The 21,255-nt window shown below is 46.9% G+C and overlaps 1 long non-coding RNA gene across 1 annotated transcript; it reads right to left on the bottom strand.

The window, feature by feature from the left end:
* Window positions 1–47: 47 nt before the first annotated feature.
* Window positions 48–14,725, bottom strand: LOC120098144 (uncharacterized). Its single transcript, XR_010059671.1, has 3 exons — window positions 8,972–14,725; window positions 6,628–6,708; window positions 48–4,300 (listed from the first exon to the last, which is right to left on the bottom strand). It is a non-coding gene; the product is annotated as an uncharacterized LOC120098144 (long non-coding RNA).
* Window positions 14,726–21,255: the final 6,530 nt, after the last annotated feature.

Genomic DNA, 21,255 nt, shown 5'->3' on the forward strand with positions numbered 1-21,255 from the left:
AACGGTCCAGGCATACACACAGGCAAAGCATCATGTACACTAAAGAAGTTAATTAATTAATTAATTGACACGCTAGTTATTTGTCTTGTTTTCAATATCTAGTTAGATGAAAACCTCTTGATATCACTTCCATCTGGTCACTGCTTTCTGCTTGCTCTGTCCACTGTTCTGGGCAGTGTGCATGCATGTTACAGAAGGTACTGTACCTTAGGAACAGTGTGATGCAGGGAACGGTGGAGACCAAGGAGAGAGAGAAGCCAGCAGGACCTGGTGAATGGGTTGTGGTCTACAATCAGCCTGGACTGATTACAGCAGAAGTTTCTGTGCAGTGAGCAGGAGAGATACTGAAGGGCAAGTTTCCGTTGCCTGGTCCCTTAAACATCCTGCCAGCGGTTCCTGCCAGGGGTTACTTTTGTTTTATTTTGGAGACAGGATCTCGTGTAGCCCAGGCTGTCTTCAAACTCAAGATATAGCCAGGGATAACCTTGAACCCCTGCTTCTCCTGCCCCTACCTCCCAAGAGTGGGATTACAGATGCACAGCTCGCTGCCGGGCTGCCCATCGCACGTGCTGCATCGCACGCAGGGCATCATCTGAGAGACTATGCTATTCATGAACAGGTCTGCTGGTGAATCTACTAAGCCAGGCCTTGAACTGGCATCCACAACCAAGCAGGGCAAATGGGTAGCATAGCATAGCTGTCCAAGTAAGTATTTGACTACACACATGACGAGTGCTACCAAAGATGCACTTGACTTGCTGCTCTGGTAGGCAACCAGAATGCCCAGGTCTAGACTTATTGCACATGTGTCGTTTAAGCTAAATTTGGAAGCCCCATGAGAGAGATGAGGACAGCAGGGATAAGACATTCTGAAAGGAGAGGTATAAGCCTGGGGTCAGTTGGGTCTTGGCCAGTGGAGGATGGAAACGTGATGAAAATGTGCAGGAGAGCATGTGTCTACTCTCCGAGGCTGCCATAACCAAGTGTCATAAAACAGTGTATTCTCTCAGCCTGGTGGCGGTGGCTCATTCCTTTGATCCCAGCACTGGGGAGGCAGAGGCAGGTGGATCTCTAAGTTCAAGGCCAGGCTGGTCTACAAAAGGAGTTCTAGGACAGCTAGGGCTACACCAAGAAATCCTCTGTCAAACAAAACCAAACCAAACAAACAACACAACATTATTCTCTCTAAAGCTTGGTAGCCAGGACCAAAGTGTCTGAGGGCTCCAAAAGACTCTCCTTGCCTCCTTCACCTCTAGCAGGCCTTGGGGCGGGAACTGAATGTCTACCTCCGTCCTCACCTGTTGCACTGCCCGCATCTGTCTTTACCTAGCGTTTCTTTTCCTATGGACCCTGTTAGATGGCATTAGCGCTCTACCCAGTGAGCTTATTTTGCCTCAATTACATTCAAAGATGTCCAAAAGAATGTCCCACAATAGGCTGCATGGTCTGAATGTGGTTTCCATTCCAGGATTGGGTACTTAGTCCAACCATGGTTCACAAAGACGAGGCATTTTGGGAGTGATTGGGGTTAAAGAAGTCATTATGGTGGAGCATCTGTTATCTAATACTGGTGGATTTATAAGAAGAAAGGAGCAGTGAAGATACACACTACTTTCTCTTGCCTCAGCCAGGCACAGTGGTACACTCCTGTAGTTCCAGCCCTTGGAGAGTGGAAACTGAGAGTTCAAGGTCTTTCTTGGATAAATAGTGAGTTTGGGACAGCCCAGACTGAATAAGAACCTGTCATAAATCCAAAATACATACGTATGTACATACATACATACATACATATATACATATGTACATACATAATTACTTGTCTTCGGCCACATAATGCCCTTCCTTGGTATTTTGCCTGCAAGAAAGTTAATACTGAGTGAGGCCTTTTGGCCTTGCACCAGAATTACAAATTGAAATATAGCTGCTTTCGTTGTAGCCTATCCAGTCTGCATTGTGCTTTTAGCAACAGAAGACAGACACAGACACAATCCTGGAAGACAGGGCTTCCGAACACTGGGGATACAACCAAATCTCTGACCTCGTCAGTGACACAAGAGGTTGGGGGAGCTGACGAGGATACTGAGGCCGAGCCCTGGGAAAATCAAGTGACCGAGCTTTCGTGAGACTGTCCTCCACATGTAGATAGAGAAGCTTTACAGACAGGCAAAGAGTATATATTTGTGATTAGCTCTCATCAGTCGAGGAGAAGGTCAAAGGCCCTGGAGGTCGGTTAGCTTTGAGTTGCTGTCTGGCATACAGACTGTTACTCTCTCGCCCTCTTTGTAGTTGCTTCTTCTGTCCAGACATCCATAAGTGCTGGTCTGAACAGGTCCTTATCTCTATTTCCCAGCCAGTTCTTGTCTTCTCCAACACTCATCACTGATGCTCTTGGAAGATGTCTCTCATTTATCCATTCAGAGGGAGCTTTACCCCGACACGTGTCGTGCCTGGTCCCTCTGGCCTCTCAGAGCCTCTCTGGCCCACACAGTCTCAGCATCACCTAATCCTGGGAGGAAATCACCACTGGGGAAGTTTTACTCTTAGGACCTGGTGGACCTGTGACTCAGTCTGACTTCTGTCTCTCTAGCTGCGTGACCTTTGCCAGGTGTAATTACGCACTCCATGGTTGTAACGTTTAGAAGAAACCCTGCTCCCCTGAGCAAGTCTCTATTCTTTCTCCATACAGCTCTCCTCTAACCTCTAACTTCTGCCTTTCCTAGATTTTCTTTTGAGACCATGTGGGGGTTTTAATTTTTTGAGTTATCATTCAAGGTGTTGGGTTTTGTCAGGCTCCCAGACCGTAGCACAACTGATGCCGTGACGGAAGCACCATTCGAACCATAAAACTCCGAGTGTGGACAGCACCACCTGCAAAATGAACATAGGGACCCAACCCATCAAAGTCCATTGTTCTGGGAAAGTCTCTAAACATATTAACCTTGCTTTCAGGCTTCCGTAGTTCCCCTAACTGTTCTTGATAGCAGAAGAACATCAGCTCAGGAGATGGTTTTTGTGCTTGAAAGCTCTGTTGTGGGTTGGTCTGCTGTTCTGTGTACAAATTCTCAACCCCAAGACCTGGTTGCCATCCAGATGAGTGCATTCTCGTGTACACCAGCCTTTGCTCTATAAACCTCAGCTCCCCAATTTAAAGCTATTGGGCAATAAAAGGCTAGAGCCTGTGATTGACAGGAGAGAGAGAGAGAGAGAGAGAGAGAGAGAGAGAGAGAGAGAGAGGAAGGCGGGACCTCAAGAGAAACCACAGAGGAGAAGGAAGACAGAGAAAACAAGAGTAGATTATGATCGTGTGGCCAGGAGAAGTGTCCTGACGACAGGCTGGTAAAGCAGAAGCAGCCTGGGTGAGACTCAAACAGCAACTAACAAGTGCCTTGGAGACAGGTGAGGATAGCTTAGAACCTGCCCAGTCTAGGCTTAGAGCTTGTAAATAAAATACCAGGTTTCTGTGTCTGTCATACTGGCTAGCTAGAACAAATAATTCATTTACAAAGCTCACCCTGGGAAAGGTTTGAGGCAACACTGGGTTACCAAACATCCAGTGTAGTTGCCAGTCAACTAATAGAGACTGTGTATTGGCTTAAACCAGTGTCTGAGGGGTCCTCACTGGTAGATAACTCAGGTCAGGTTTCACAATGCCAGCAGAGTGTGTTTAGCAGATTCTCTGCCCCAGCATCTCCCAGTTCCCTCTCTCCTCCTACCCTTTCCTGTAACTGCCCTACAGGCTGGGCTACTTTCACTTCATGCTTCACAAGGCTCCTCTGCCCTTCCCCCACTTCCTTAGCACCTCTACCCCCTCTTTGCCTCCTGTCTAATAGTTTTTTTTAAATAATGGTTTTACTCATATTTGCATGAATGTATATAATGCATATATACATTACAAGCCAGAATTAAAAGTTTAAGTTCATCCTTGAACTTCTTGGCTACATGGCAACTTTCGGAAAAGCCACGGACTACAAGAGGAGGCTCAGAGCAGGAGAGTGCAGAAAGAAGGCTCAATATGTAAAAGTGCTTATACTAAGCCTGACAACCTGAGTCCTGAGTTTGATCCCAGATCTTACACGTTAGAAGGCAAGCGCTAACACACACAAGGCTAGCACACACACACAGTAGTAAATAAATAAGTGTAATTGCTAAATTTAATTTAAAAATCTCCAAGTAGGGAAGTGGTGGCACGTACCTTTAATCCCAGTACTAGGGAAGCAGAAGCAGGCAGATCTCTGAGTTCAAGGGCAGCCTGGTCTACAGAGAGAGAGTTTCAGGACATTCAGGGCCACACAGAAGAAACCTTGTATAAATAAATAAATAAATAAATAAATAAATAAATAAATAAATAAATAAATAAATAAATATCAATCTCCAAGAGGTAGACAAAAGCTATGTGCATATTCTAGGCACAGACCTGTAATTCCAGCTACTTGGAAGGTTAAAGCAGGAGAAGCTCAAGGCCCAGGTCGGTCAGAACTTCAGAGTGAGTTCAGCTTGGGCAACCAAGGAAGGCTATCACAAAATCCAAAGTAAAAACAGGGCTGGGTATGTAGTTCAGCAGTGTGTGGGGTAATCGCCTCAGGTTATGAGGAACTGAGTCAGGGTATACCTGGCAATAGCCCCTAGCCATAAAGCGTAGATTAACCCCAGCCTGACCTGCTCCACCTGCACAAACATATGCCCGGGTATCAGAAACAACCCACCCTGCTCCCAGTCAAGCCACAAAATTTAGCTGTAACTTCCTGGTAGCTACTCATGTATGTGTGTATTTACTCATGTATGTGTGTATGTGTGTATGTATTTACGTCTGTCCCTTGGCCCCTCTACATGATTTTGGCCTTGTCTCTCGGAAATGCTCAGGCCCCTCGCTGCTCCAATAAAGCACACTAAGCCTGTTGAGAGTCTGTCTGCCTCATTTTCTCTACAACAAACTTTCCTTGATCTATTCACGGAGAGACCTCCCCAAGAAGCCACCTCAGACCTCCTCTTATACATCCTAAATGCTGAGATAACAGGCTTACACCAACATGGGGTGTGTGTGTGTGTGTGTGTGTGTGTGTGTGTGTGTGTGTGTGTATTATATGCACATGTGAATAGGCCTGTGTGCAAAGTCCAAACAAGGGCATCTGGTGTCCTCTATTATTCTGACTTATTCCTCCAAAGAAAGGTCTTTCCTGAACTCACAGCTTGCAGTTTCAGCTAACCTGGCAGACAGACAGCCCCACAGACGCTCCTGTCTCTATCCCCAACTCCCTTTTGGGGTTTTGTTCTGTTTCGATGTGATGTGGCTTTTGTTTTTGTTTTGAGATTCTATTGTTTAGTTTTGGCTACCATTGAACTCACAAAGATCCCCCTGTGTCTGCTACTGTGGTGCTAGGATTACTGGGGCACACCAGCCCTCCAGCCTATTTTGTTATTTTTAGACAATTTTCATGTAGCCCAGGCTGGACTTCAATATATAGCCCAGGCAATCCCTGATTCTGCTGCCCCAGCCTCCTATGCTCTTGTATCACAGGTTTGCCTTGCCTGACCAGGCTTTGCTTACTTCCTGTTTGTGTTTTTGAGACAGGGTTTCTCTGTGTAGCCCTGGCTGTCCTGGAACTTGTTCTGTGGAATTTCTTACCTCTCTCTCACGAGTGCTGGGATTAAAGATGTGTACCATCAGGGCCAGATCAACAGACTTTTCTTTTTAAGATTTATTTTTATTTTTAATTATGTGTAGATGTGTGAGGACATGTGAAGTGTGGGTGCCTGAGGAGGCCATAACACTGAACCATCTCTCCAGCCCCTGTTTGTTTGGTTTTAGGCAGGGTCTCACTATGTAGCCCAGGACGGCCTCAAATTTATTCTTCCAGCTTCAACCTCCTTGTAATGCTGAGATTACAAGTACAGCTCACCACGCCCACCGGTCCTTGGCTTTCTGGATGGGCTGTAAGCCACAGGAGGACAGAGCATAACCCTGTTCACTCTCTGATGTGGCCGTCACTCTTAAGTCACTAGAGACAAAAAACCCCAAATGACCCAGCAATCTCTCTGGATGTTGGAAGACTAGACAAACTTCTCCTTTTGACTACTGAGAGAATACTTAAGAGAAGCTAAAGTGAATGTCTAACTTTGGAAATTAGGAAGTGCTTTCTAATAACCTATGCTGCCTTGGGTGAGAGAAAAGGGCAGACACAACTGGGTTTGCAGGAAGCCTGGTGAGCTCCTTGAGGCACAAGCCGCAGGAAGATTCTAAACTGAACTGAGGTTCTGTATCCTCAAGGTCCCAGGCTAGCTGGGCTGTTACGGAAGTCACAAGGATGTCTTTGTAGGGGAAGGCGAGGGGTAGTCCCCCAACCCCTCACTGGAGGGATTAGCTTCTGATTCAGACTGGTGGAACAGAGCTGACAAATTCAAATCACATTTCCCCATTAGCCTGCCTCTTCTCGGGCCTGGGAGATGCCATGTGACTGGCTCTAGTGACACCTGGTGGCCAGTTAAGCTAAAAGTCTATTGGGTTCAGGTTTGTACCTCAGGGCCTAGTACAATGTCTGCCTTGGAAAAGACCCTCTCTTCTGAGAGGTAAACGGATGACTGAGAACAGACTGGAGATGAAAGGGGGTGCTGTGTCCCTGGACAACTCACCTGCTCGGGCATGTGCACATAGGTGAGCCTCTGGTGGCTCTCCAGTTCCTCTTCTGTGCCTGTCCTGTGTTCCAGGCATGCCTGTGAGGCAGGAAAAGAGCTATTTGAAGAAAGGACAAGTTAATTAAAGCTGCACCTGCACCTGGGCTCCATCGTGCTCAGGAGCTATGAATAGAGCCCAGTGGGTTGCTGGGAGAGCTGAGCAACACTCCTTTCAGAAAGAGGGTTCTGGTGTGGCATTTCATAGTAGGGCATGCATGCCCATACTCAGTATGCATGAGCCCTGCCAGAGGAAGGGAGGGAGAGAAGATAGACAGAGGGAGGGAGGGAAAGAGAGGAGTATGAGGAGAGGGCACTGAAACTTAACTTTCCATAGCCAGACTGCCTCAGACCTAGGACTCCCAATCCTAGCTCCCTGAGCCTTAACAGTTGACTCCCTAAGACAGAAACACAGACAAAAGGAGCCCCGAGGAACAAGCAAGGCCCTTAGCCTATGAGGCAGGAGGTGTTACATGTACTCTGGACTCTGAAGCCTACCAACCAAAAACCTACTGTGTGCTCCAAATGGAGTGTGCATCCCCAACTCAACCCACCCACATCCCTTCCCCGGCCACTCTGCTTTGTGCACATCTCTCCAAGGGTACGAACAGCCTCGCCCTCTGGGAACCAGGATTGCTGGAAATGTGAAAGAAATGAAATGCCAACTGCTTGGAAGGGTGTTTGGGACGTGGTAAATACCTAGTATGACCTGTAAGTGCCCAGGACTTGAAGAGCTGAAGTAAGAGAATTGTTAAAAGTTCGAGGACAGTCCAGGTTAGACAGTGAGCTCCAGGAGGGCCTGGGCTGGGCTACAGAGTAAGATCCTGTCTCAAAATATTAAAATGGGAGTCGGGGAGGCCAAGGGGTTAGCTCAGTTGGTAGAGTGCTCTCCTGGCGGTTCATCACTCTAATACCAGAGCTTGAAAGTGGAGACAGGAGAACCAGAAGTTCAAGATCATCCTTGGCTACATAGTAAAGTCAAGGCTAGCCTGGGCTACACGAGACCTTTCATCTAAAACATTAAAATCACCACCACCGCTGTCGCCGCCATCACCATCACCACCACCACCACCACTACTGGCATTGCCTCTCTGTGGCCCAATTCAAATCTTGCCCACAACCCTAAGTGGCAACATCCTTAAAGGCAGAGATGGCAGAAGGCTTAGGAAACAGCAGTAGTCTGTGTTATCTTCACCGCATCTACCAGTTTCTTTTGTCGGCAGCCCCGTGGGCAGATGGTCTGGCCCTTACCTGTACCTGGCTTTTGGTTTTCACTTCTCCAGGCTATCCAGTGAATATTCATCTGAACTAGGCTTGGTTTCACTCTGATAGATCAGAAACCAGAGACAAAGTACTGCTGGAGTATAAAAACTCTGACTCCAGTTGTCCTGGGTGATTCAGATGGGACTTAAAGCCCCTAGCACAGGAGGAGCCACAGAGCAGAAGAGAACTGAGGTGTGTACCCAGGCTGTCCTAGGTATCCTTGGAAGGAAGTGTGTCCCCAAACTAGACCTCTGTGAGTGACAGCTCAGGGAAACTCTTATAGGGCCCATTACCCTGACTTTCAGGGTTTCTGTTACCCTCACCCTTGATGCCAGGTCCTCATACGTATTGCCTTAAGCTTAAAATATGCCCAGATAGTCAGTCATTCCATCCTCAACAAAGTATTTATTGAATCCCTTCTCTGCAGCAGGCACCTCACTCTGAACAAGGCCATACCAGTGCCACCATTAGGAGCATACACTTCAGGTGGGCAGAAAAGAAGCTGAGAGGCAAAATTCCACCTCCTGAGTTCTAGGGGCAAGGACAGGACTTCAAGAGAGCAGATTTTGCTGAACTTTCAACTCAATTTAAAGGAGCAGTCCTGTCCTTCGTTGGAAAAGGAAGCCTGCACACCTTCTGGCTGTTGTAGCTGTTGGAAGGAATTAGGAGAGGCAGTCAGAACAGAATAGAATACGTAGGCATGGAGGGAGGAACAGGACACCGCCAGTATGATGGCCTTGAGATGTAATGGATGGAATGCAACACAAGAATAGCGTGGTGAGTGGGAGGGTGTGAGGAGAGTAAGAAGGGATCCGTTGCGGAATCTGAGGGGTCATCACAGTGACCTGGGCAGTTGCCAGAGGACACCGGAGGAAGAGGATAGTACTGCGAGGCCTTTGGTAATATGTCTAGCGTCCAAGACCCCGACTCAGGATGCCCTATACTTGATGTGGTCAGAGTTCCCCCAAAAGTCAGATAAACGGGGTCCCCAAAGGTGTTTACCCCTCCCTTGGTGCTTTGGTAAATATTCATCGTGGTTCACCTTCCCGGCATGCCTCTTGGCAGTGACATCATCGGCTCGGTGCTGAGTCCTAGGCTTCGCTAGATGGCGCTGTTCTCAGCCGAGAGCCGCGGCGGCTGCAGCTCATTCAGCTGCTGCCAGGGCGATCACACCACACCGCCTGAGCTGCGATCACTGCTGGGTGCTTTATGGCTCAGGTCTCGACTTTTCCAGGCTTCCCTCAGGCCTCTGAGTCTCATGCCACATCCTTATTCTCAAACGGACAAGCAGTCAGACAAGGACGTGGACTCTGTTGTCCCATTTCAGAACTGTCTTGGAGAAGACTGTCTTTCAGTGCCTTAGTTTACCTTAAAATGAGATGGAAATAAAACTAATTTACGATACTCTTTTTTTTATTGTTTGTTTTTCTGGAGCTGGGGACCGAACCCAGGGCCTTGCACTTGCTAGGCAAGCGTCCTACCACTGAGCTAAATCTCCAACCCCTCTTACGATACTTTTTTTTTTTTTTTTTTGGTTCTTTTTTTCGGAGCTGGGGATCGAACCCAGGGCCTTGCGCTTCCTAGGTAAGCGCTCTACCACTGAGCTAAATCCCCAGCCCCACGATACTCTTAACAGTGGTAGGTCGTAGGGCTGCCCCACGCAATGGCCTGAGTTGTTCTCTGTCTCTGTCTCCGTCTCCGTCTTTGTGTGTGTGTGTGTGTGTGTGTGTTATGCTTGTGTGTGCACTGCTCCTGCTCACCTGTGTGTGTGTGTATATCTATAGAAGCCAGAGGTCAGCTTCAGGTGTCTTCTATTACTCTTCGTCTTATTTAGTATGTGCACATGGACATTTCGTGGTCTCCTTAAAGTCACAATTACCACCGTGAGCCACCAGCTTGGGTGCTGGGAAACAAACTCTAGCTCTTTGAAATAACGTGTGTTCTTAACCACCAAACAATCTCTCTCCAACTTCTCACCTTAATAGAGATGGAGACGTCTCATTTAACCCAAAACTTGGCATTGGAGCTGGCCTAGGGGGACACTCAACCCTACTGGCATCTGCCTTTCTCTGCTCTGTTGCCCCAGTGTTACTGGATACTGGGGATCCAAACCCAGGTCTGCATGGTTGTTCAGCAAACACTTTACTCCTGCCTGAGGTCAATTCAGAGACCTCCACTCTAGGTTTTTGTTTTGTCTACATTAGCTCAGCGAGTTCACATTCAAAGGCTAGTCCCCTAACATAGGCTGCACTGGTGCATTGGTTATTTTCCCTCTACAGTGTAGTCCCCCCACCCTTTCCCTTCCATGGTAACACACATTCCAATTGAGTGGTCTTTGTTACATGGCCTGACAGTTACACATGCATACACACAGATACCATGATACCATCCTTAGTTGTAGGGGGGCTCTAATCACAGGCTAAATTAGGAGAGGTCAGGGTCACAGAAGGTAGAAGTCTTTCTCAAAATCTCAGGCCTTCCCCAGTACTCAGCAACATGTGATCCACAGTCAGACTTGGACAGAGCAATGCCCCCAGATGGCCAGATAGAACAATATCATATTTTTCTTCCTCACTGTCTAGCAGAGGGGGATAAGTAAACCACGAGAACAAGATGTGACATTGTACCCATCCTGGCAGGACTAAAGAAAGATATTCTAAAGAGACACTACTTGTGTGTCTTCGACTATCAGATTATTGAAACAATAGTCCCTGAGATATTGGAATTTGCCCTGGAATTTAACGCTTGGAGAAGGAAATACAGATGGCCCCCTTGAAAGATCATGTTAGGGAGGAGATAAAACCAGTGGGAGAGGGGCGGTGGTGGTGCGTGCCATTAATCCTGCCAGTAGGGAGGCAGAAGCAGGGGGATCTCTGTGAGTTAAGAAACAAGCCTGGGGCTGGAGAGATGGCTCAGCAGTTGGGAGCACTGGCTGCTCTTCCAGAGGTCCTGAGTTCAATTCCCAGCAACCACATGGTGGCTCACAATCGTCTGTAATGGGATCCTGTGCCCTCTTTCTGGTGTGTCTGAAGAGAGTGACAGTGTATTGACATATATAAAATAAATAAATAAAAAAATAAAAGAAATCAGCCTGGTCTACAGAGCAAGTTCCAGGAGAAACCCTGTCTTGAAAAAGCAACCAAACAACCAAACCAAACAAACAACCAAACAAACCAAAATAACAATGGGAGGCAGAGAGAGGAGAGCAGGAATTAGCCACTGTAAGCATTATTCCTAGGGAGCCTGGGATAGGGAAGGAGAAAATAACTCCGGGATCAGTCAGCCATGCAAGCAGGTCTCCGTGAACGCTGACTGGCACCGGCACCAAAGGCCTCCCACGGGCTCATCGGTAGAACAGAGAAATGTTTACCACCACAGGAGCGAGCGAGGTGTTCAGACTGTCTCCATGTGTTTCTAAACTGACATGGGAGCGGTCCTTCCTCCCAGCACTGACTTTCAGGTACGTGCGCCATTATCTGCTTTTGTTTTCACCAAAGACTGCGGAGATGCACGCGTTTTCTTTATTTCCAGCTCCGGATAATAAGGTGACGGAGACAGGAGACACTTGAGTGATTTTGTCATAGTCAAATAGCTCACAAAGTTGTCCTGGATTTGTGCCCTCCCCCAACTCCACTAGCCTGAGGTGTTTGGGTCAGATCCAGACCCGTGTGCTCTGGAAGGGAGAACTTAACGAAAGCAGACTTGAATCTACAGAACAGGCCAATTCTCTGGCCAGGGTAAAGAAAGCATTACTAGAGCCCTCCCACTGCCATAGTAACCTTTGACCTTCAAGGAGTTGGCTAAGAGCGGCACCGAGAGGATGGAGAGCTGGCCACAGTAAGAGGGAATAAGAAAACAGGTGGGGCATCCTGAATAGTGGGAGGGACAATGGTTGGCGTTGAAAGGTATTGAGCAGTAGATGAGATAAAGGAAGACGCCTGGAGGGCTGAGGGAACTGGGGTGCCTGGGGGAGGGGGGTGTAGGTGGGAAGGAACTACACTGGAGCTGCTGGGCTGCTTGGTCACTTGCAGAGTTAAGGACTGCTTTCCTTTGTAACAGTATCTCCCTGCCCAAGCTGCTAGGGTTAGCCATTGTCAGCTCAAAAGTGCTTAAATGTAATCCGGAATGGGTTAGAACTAGGCTAGAGGACCATTGTTAAACCCAGCCTCAGTGGGAGTGCAGGGATCAAAGGAGGCCCTGGCGAAGAAAGCATTTTACAACCCCCCAGGAGGCCTTTGTGATGACTGTTAAGCCCCAAATAGGGCTCCTTCAGTACTCAAGCATCCCTTTCTAGGCAAAGCCTGCCCCTGGCTACCGAAGAGGGGAGGGGAGCAAGGTTTGGGACCAAGGGGCCACAGCAAAGCCAGGCCAGGTGAAAATGTAATCCTGTCCCTTTCTTCATACCTGACTCGCCAGTGGATAACAGTGGATCCAAGGGGGGGAAGAAACAACTACAAATACCCTTTAAAAAGACCTTGTTTTAGGTCATTTTTATTCAGAACTCAGGAGGCAGAGGCAGGTAGATCCCTGTGTGTTCAAGGCCACTCTAGTCTACATACTGAGTTCCAGGCCAACCTACATAGAAAGACCCTGCTTCAAACAAACACAAAACAAACAGTATAACAAGATGTCTTCCTGACACTACAGAAATGTATGAACTGATGCCCCACTGAAAGGAACAGAAATTAATTTACAAGAGAGATTTATTCCCTAAACTGACAACGATCCTGGCGTGACTTGTACCTAGTTTCCGACTAGTCTTTTGTTTAAGTCCTATAAAAATAACATGAAGTATTATTCCACCAGAAAGAAGAAACAAATCATGTCTTTTGAAGAATAATTGATGAAACTGGAGGTCATTGTGTTAGAGGAAATAGCCAGAAAAGAAGTCTCACCTTCTTTCAAATGTGGAGTCCACAAAAACAACAACAAAACAAAACAAAAAAACCCAAAAAACAAAAAAACCTGTTAAAGTTGAGAGGAGGCTGGCAGAGTGAGGGAAGGACTCAGACTCAAGTTGAGGAGACGTTTACAGTCATTTGGCTAAAGTTTGCATGGAAATCTAACAAAGCAATGTATTGTTTTGTACAATATATGCTCATAAAACATAGGAAGAAGAACAATAGTAACACAACCATCCCCACCACCACAGCCACCACTGTCACCCCAGCCTCCACCTCCGTCTCCACCAATGTCCTGTGTGGTAGAGCTCACCCATACTCACAGCACTCTGGAAACTGGAAGACCCGCCTGGGCTCCAGAAGGAATCTGAGACCAGTGACTTCTGTTACATAGCAAGTTTTAGCCTGGCTAAAGGGGACCCTGGTTTCAGGGGAGAGTGGTGGTGGTGGTGAGGGGGCTGACAGGTAAGGTGGCAATCTTCCAGAATTTCAGCAGGAGCATTGGGAGTTTGAGGCAAGTCTGGGCCACATGGTGATGTTACAGTAGAATTGGAGGCCCACTAAAGGAGAGCTCTTTCCCTCTGGTCAAGAAATGGAATTCTTGACTTGCTTGGAGACCCAACATTCCAGGTAGGTTAAATAATCAGTTGCCTAAGGGACCACCCCTTAGGGAGATAGGCTTTCGCTAAGCCAGGCTAAGGAGACGGGGAGAATAATTACACCTTCAGGGAGGTAATGCACTTTTCCTTCCCAGAAAGCACAGCCTAATGAGGTCATTTGCAGAGCCACAGACATGCAGGTGTCTCCTCTCTAAGCAGCCTTTCCCTGTCCCAGCTTTCTCCACAGCCCCCTCTGGCTCTGTGGCTGACTTCAGAGCTGCCCTAACCCAGAGATCCCCTTTCCCTGTAATCTTCCTCTGGAACCTGCTGAAGTTTACATCCTGCCTGCCCCTCGGGGGTGGGGAGGGTGGGGGAGGCGGAACTTGTTCTAAACTCTAATAAGACTGTTCTCAAATTATTTTATTAATGAGATCAAAGAGATGGCTCAGTAGCCTAGAGCACTTGCTGCTCTCACAGAGGACTGGGTTCGATTCTCAGAGCAGCTCACAACCACCCATAACTCCAGTTCCAGAGACTCTGACACCTCACACAGACATACAAGCAGACAGAATACCAACGCACGTGTAAATAAAAACAAGTAAATTTTTTTAGAAGAAGAGAAACAGGACTGTGGACATCGTTCGGTGGGTAAGAGTGCTTGCTATCGGAGTATGAGGATTTGAGTTCAGAGCCTCAGAACCCATGTAAAGTTTGGGCACAAGGCTGGAGAGATGGCTCAGTGATCGACAGTACTTGTTGTTCAGGCAGAGACCTTAGGTTCAGTTCCCAGCACCCACATGGTGGCTCAAAACATTTCTAACTCCAGTTCCCGGGAATTTGACCTCTTCTGGCCTCCAGGCCTCAGGCACAGAAGTGCTACACGGCCATACATGCATGGAAAAGTACCAATACATATAGAATAAAAATTAATAAAACTTTTTAAAAAGGCTATAAAAAAAGCTTATAAAAGTTCGATATGGGCACACTGGCCTGGAACCCCAGTGCTGGGAGAATGGACAAACCAATCAGCTGGGCTTTATCTAGCCAGTCAAAATACGGGGAGCAGCAGGCTCATTGAGAGGTCTTGTCACAACGAAGTAAGGTACATAGTGATACCTGACTGACGTTGTCCTCTGGCCTTTGTGTACACACACACACACACACACACACACACACACACACACACCCGACATACACACATACACATATACATACACCGTATACAAACACACCACACACACACACACTTATACCACACGCACACGCACATACACACACACCATATATAAACACACCACACACACCCCCACACATATACACCCCCCACATATACATGCACACACCCCACATAAACAAGCACATACCCCACATATACCCCACATACACACATGCACACATCCCACATATACATGCACACACCCCACATACACACCCCCCACATATACATGCACACACCCCACATAAACACACACACCCCACATAAACACACACACCCCACATATACACGCACACACCCCACATAAACACACACCCCACATAAACACACACACCCCACATACACACATACACACACTCCACATACACACACCCCACATATACATGCACACACCCCACATACACACATCCCACATATACACGCACACACTCCACATAAACACGTACACACCTCACATACACACACACCCCACATACACACACACCCCACATACACACACACCCTACATACACACACACACCCCACATACACACACACACCCCACATACACACACACCCTACATACACACACACCCCACATACACACACACCCCACATACACACACACCCCACATACACACACACCCCACATACACACACACCCCACATACACACACACACATCCCCCACCACCACACACATACACACCACACACACACCTCACATACACACACATCCCACATACACACACACCCTACATACACACACACCCCCATATACACACACACCCCACATACACACACACCACACACACACACCACACATACACCCCCACATACACATATACCCCATATACACACACACCACACACACACACACCACACATACACACACACCACATACACATCACACGTACACACACATACACACACATCATATATAAACACTCACACACACACACTCTTCTTCAGGAGGAAAGCGTGGCTGGTATACTCATTCAGTGGTTAAGAATAAGTACCGCTCTTTCAGAGGACCCAAGTTAGGTTCTAGCACACACACACACCCCACATACACACACACCCCACATACACACACACACCCTACATACACACACACCCCACATACACACACACCCCACATACACACACACCCCACATACACACACACACACATCCCCCCCACACCACACACATACACACCACACACACACACCTCACATACACACACATCCCACATACACACACACCCTACATACACACACCCCCATATACACACACACCACACATACACACACACCACACACACACACCACACATACACCCCCACATACACATATACCCCATATACACACACACCACACACACACACCACACATACACACACACCACATACACATCACACGTACACACACATACACACACACACACACACCACACATACACACACACCACATACACATCACACGTACACACACATACACACACATCATATATAAACACTCACACACACACACTCTTCTTCAGGAGGAAAGCGTGGCTGGTATACTCATTCAGTGGTTAAGAATAAGTACCGCTCTTTCAGAGGACCCAAGTTAGGTTCCAGCACACACTGGGCAGCATACACTAACTGTAACTCCAAGGAGTCTTCCCTCTCTGTCTTCCACTGCCACCTACACTCCCATACACATATCCATACACAAGCACACACACATGCACATAATTAAAGATAAAAATAAGTCAGACATGGTAGCACATGCTTTTTTTTTTTTTTTTTTTTTTTTTTTTTTTTTTTTTGGTTCTTTTTTTCGGAGCTGGGGACCGAACCCAGGGCCTTGCGCTTCCTAGGTAAGCGCTCTACCACTGAGCCAAATCCCCAGCCCCGTAGCACATGCTTTTATTCCCAGTACTTGGGAGGCAGAGGCTGTCAGATCTTGAGTTCGAGGCCAGCATGGTCTACAGAGCAAGTTCCAGGACAGCCAGGACTACCCAAAGAAACCCTGTCTTGAAAAATAAAAAAAAAAAAAAAAGCAAAAACAACAAAGTAAATCTTAAAAAAGAAAAGAAGAGTAGTTGGATATGGTGGCATATACTTTTAATTCCAGCTCTGAGTTCAAGGCCAGTCTAGTCTTCATAGTCAGTTCCAGGTCAGCCAGGGCTACAGGGTGAGACGATGTTTCAAGAATAAAAATAAATACATAGGTAAAATAAGGGCTGGAGAAATGGCTTCCCAGTTAAAAATCCTGGCTGCTCTTCCAGAGGATTCAGGCCAATTCCCAGGACCCACATGGTGACTGACAATACCTGGAGCTCCAGTTCCAGGGGATTAGACACCTTCTTCTGGCCTCCTTGGGCATTAGGCACACACATGGTACACAGAGTCAGGCAAAACATCCATACACATAAAATGAAATATAATTAAAAATATTAACTGGTTGAAAAAATTAACTGGGTGTTGTGCTTTAAGCTTTTAAACTAGCACTTGAGAGGCAGAAACAGGTGGATCTCTGTGAGTTCGAGGTCAGCCTGGTCTACATAGTGAGTACCTGGACAGCCAGGGCTATGTAGAGAGAGCCTGTCTCAAGAAACAACAACCAAAAAATTAATTAAAATTGATTGATTGATTAATTAAATTAGAAAGACACGTGCAAGACATATGTAATATATTAAAATTTTAACTTAAAAAATCAAAATAGGCCAGAGGTAGAGTGGCAAGATGGCTGAGCAGAAAGGACACTTGCTGTACTAGCCTGGTGACCTCCGTCGAATCATGGGACCGGTGTGAAGGTGGAGGAAGGAGATGATAATTTCTCTTCTGGTATCAACAGGTACAGCACACACAAGCCGCAGACATCAAACACAATAATGTAGTGGGGGTGGGCAGGGCTCAGAAATGTCTCAGCCCTGGGTTTAATGACCAGCACTATGAGAAACTGGGTACGGTGGGAGGTGTGCATGCCTGTCTTCCCAGAGCTTGGGAGTTAGAGGCAGGAGGAACAGAAGTTCAAGGTCTTCCTGCACAGAGAGTTTGAGGCCAGCGTGGCCTTCATAAAACCTTGTCTCAAAAGAAAGAAACAAAAAAAGAGTTCAAGGTCACCATCTACATACTGCATCCAAGGTCAGCCTGAGCCACAGAAGACCCTGTTTTAAAATAACCAAGTCAAAAAATAAATACATTTCTTCAACCTGTCCCTTTGGACAACATCAAGAAGTAATGACCAACTTGTCATTAGCGACTAATACGATGAGACACAAACTCAGCACTTGGTGTCTGGCATCTTCCAACCCCTTTCCAGGATCCAGAGAAAGGGCAGAGCATTGCCTGTTTCCAACAAGAATCCTGAAGACTGTTGCTGCATGGAATGAGATTCATCCACTTCTGATGTCCTCCCACCAACACAGCAACATTCACAGGAAGAAGAGAACTGTCCACCCAGAGGAGAGGTGAGGCCCTGAGGACCTGGAGATCACCTCAGCTTCCCAGTTCCTCGCCTTAAAGAGCTCCCTGGTGGGCAAAACATTGCTTGGGATCACCACTTTACAATCCCACATCTTTCCTTCCCATCATCTTCTCTCCCTTGACTGAGACTCTCTCTGAGCTGAGGACCAAGCTCAGATCCTGGTGTAAGGAAGACACTGTAAGGTACCTGCTGTATCTCCAGTTTTTGGTGTTGGGGATGGAACTGAGGGCCTTGGGCATGCTAGGCAGGCATTGTACCAACTGAACAACATTCTGGGCTCTAGTTTGTTTGAGAGACAAGGTATGGGCTCAGGCTTGCCAGGAATTCTGTAGCCCAGGCTTGCTCCTAACATGAGGTAACTTCTGCCTCAGCCTCTCTTGTGTTGCAGACAGGGCACACCCACGCCTGCCCCAGACCAGGCTGATCTTGAATCTACAGAGCACCAGCACTAACTCTTTCTTCAGACCAGAATTGTTATTTAACTTTGAAATCCTGTGAACATACTGACATTATCAGTGTTTTAGAGATAAGTAAAATAACAACAACTAGGGCTGGAGAGATGGCTCACTGGGTCAGAGCACCTGAGTTTAGTTCCCAGTACACACACACACACACACACACGAACACACGCACACACATATATGCATACATACATACACACATATACATACACACACACATATATACACACACGCGCGCGCGCACACACGCACACACACATATTGCTTTAAATCTTTTTTTTTTGTGTGTGTGTGTATGGTGTTTTGCCTGCATGTATATCTGCATACCGCATGCATGCCTATTGCCCATGGAAGTCAGAAGAGTATGGAACTGGAGTTACATGTGGTTGTGAGCTGATGTGTGGGGGCTGGGACTTGAATCTAGGTCCTCTGCAGGAACAAGTGCTTTTAACCACTGAAGCATTTCTGCCTCCCCTCTTGGTCTCCTTGCCTTCTCCTCCACAGTGTGTTAGGATTATAGGTGTGCACTATACCTGGCCTCCTTTCCCCTCTGCATCCACTACCAATACCTGGCACCTTTAAAAAAGAAAAATGAAAGAACGAAAAGAAAAGCAGGTATAGCCATCCTGACAGGAATGAAATGGTCCAAAGAGATGTGTGCACTCCCCCCTCTGGATATCAGGCTACTGAAACAATGCAAAACACCTTTTTTTCCCCCCCCTTGGGGCTGGTGACCGAACCCAGGACCTTGCGCTTCCTAGGCAAGCGCTCTACCACTGGCCAAATCCCCAACCCCGCAAAACACCTTTAATCCCAGCACATGGGAGGCAGAGGCAGCCAGATCTCTGAGTGCTTAAAGCCAGCCTTAAAATGTCCACGCTAGCCAGAGATATATAGTGAGATCCTGTCAAAAAATAAAATAAAAGAAACAATGTGTTTTAGGCAATTGGAATTACTCCAGGAATTACGCACACCTCTTGCCTTCTGATTAAACCTAAACCTCAAGTCAAGACTCTGAAGATGGGGCTGGAGGGATGGCTCAGGGGTTAAGAGTACCGGCTGCTCTTCCAGAGGTCCCGAGTTTAAATCCCAGCAACCACATGGTGGCTCACAACCATCTGTAATGAGATCTGATGCTCTCTTCTGGTGTGTCTGAAAACAGTGACAGTGTACTCATATACATGAATAAATCTTTTAAAAAAAGACTCGGGGTTGGGGATTTAGCTCAGTGGTAGAGCGCTTGCCTAGGAAGCACAAGGCCCTGGGTTCGGTCCCCAGCTCCGAAAAAAAGAACCAAAAAAAAAAAAAAAAAAAAAAAAAGACTCTGAAGATGATCTTGGGGGGGGGGGGAGTTACTGGACCTCTTATTAGTTTCTTGAATAAAACTGATACCCTGGGTACAAACATCTCTTTCTGCCGTTCATTATTGTCTGTTTTGATCTGTTGAGGACAGTCACTGAGTCTAGCATGTTAGAAAATCCAGAGTCCAGGCTCAGACTTCTAAAAACCCTGGCAATGGGGAGTCTCACCACATAGGTGTAACAGTCAGGGTTCTCTAATGCAACAGAATTAATAGGGATATGTACTTACATATAAATACATATAGAGATCATATATTTTATGATTTATTAGAATGTCTTCACAGATTACAGGATGCTGTCTGGGTAGTCTAACAATAGCTGTCTCAGGACAGCAAGGCCAAGAATCTAAGACCCTGGTGTTGTTCAGTCCTCAACAATGGATGTCACAGCAGTCCCAGTGTGCTGCTGGAGCTTGGGGGATTCCTAGAGAGCTTCCATCTACATTGGAATCCTGAAGAAGCATGTTCTGATTACCAGCAAAGCAACGCCTCCATAGCACGGTAGATGAACTGGCCAGTGAGAATGAGGACAAACAGGCAAAACGCCAAAGCTTCCTTCTGCCCTGACCTTTACGTGGGTTGCTGGCAGTCAGTGTGGCCTGGGTTTAGGGTGAATCTTCCCACTTCAAATGATCCCAATCAAGAAAATCCCTTAAAGGCATGCCCAGCTGCTTGGGTTTTTAGTCGATTCCAGATGTAGTCAAATTGACAACCAAGATTACCCATCACAATAACACACTGAGAGCCTCTTGCTTTAGCATCCTGCCAAAGATTATAGGTGTGTGTCACACCTGCCTTTCTTGGTGTCTTGGTTGGAGACGGCCTGGGCTGGCCTTGAACTATAGATATTCCTGCGTCTGCCGATGGAGGACTGGGATTGTACCATACATGTACCACTGTGCTTCAGTTCATACCTTCCTGATACAGCAACATCATGTCTAGTGAATGCTAAGGAGGCACTGCTGGAGCTTTATAAGGATTAACACTGACTCCCTATTACATCATTAGCAACACTCCCCCCAGACACCTGAGGTATTGCTTCGAACCTACTGTGTAGCCTAGGATGACCTGGGGCTTCTGAGTCTCCTTCCTCCACCCCCTAAGGACCAGAAATAAAAATGTATACCATTTTAAATGTATACCATCTTTCTCTTAGGTAGGGCTTCGGCTCGTAGCCAGGGCTTCGTGCCTGGTAGGAAATGCTCTGCCAACCGAGTACATTCACTAGACCAACCATTACGCTGTATTTATTTTAGGTTGACAGAAGTTTTCTTGGGAAAATGAAGACAACGTTCTATCTTGTACTTCCATTTTATCTATTTTTAAAGTTTTACTAGTTCTTTGAAAGTTGTA

The sequence above is a fragment of the Rattus norvegicus genome, chromosome 18 (genome assembly GCF_036323735.1).
Source record: "Rattus norvegicus strain BN/NHsdMcwi chromosome 18, GRCr8, whole genome shotgun sequence".
NCBI lineage: Eukaryota > Metazoa > Chordata > Mammalia > Rodentia > Muridae > Rattus > Rattus norvegicus.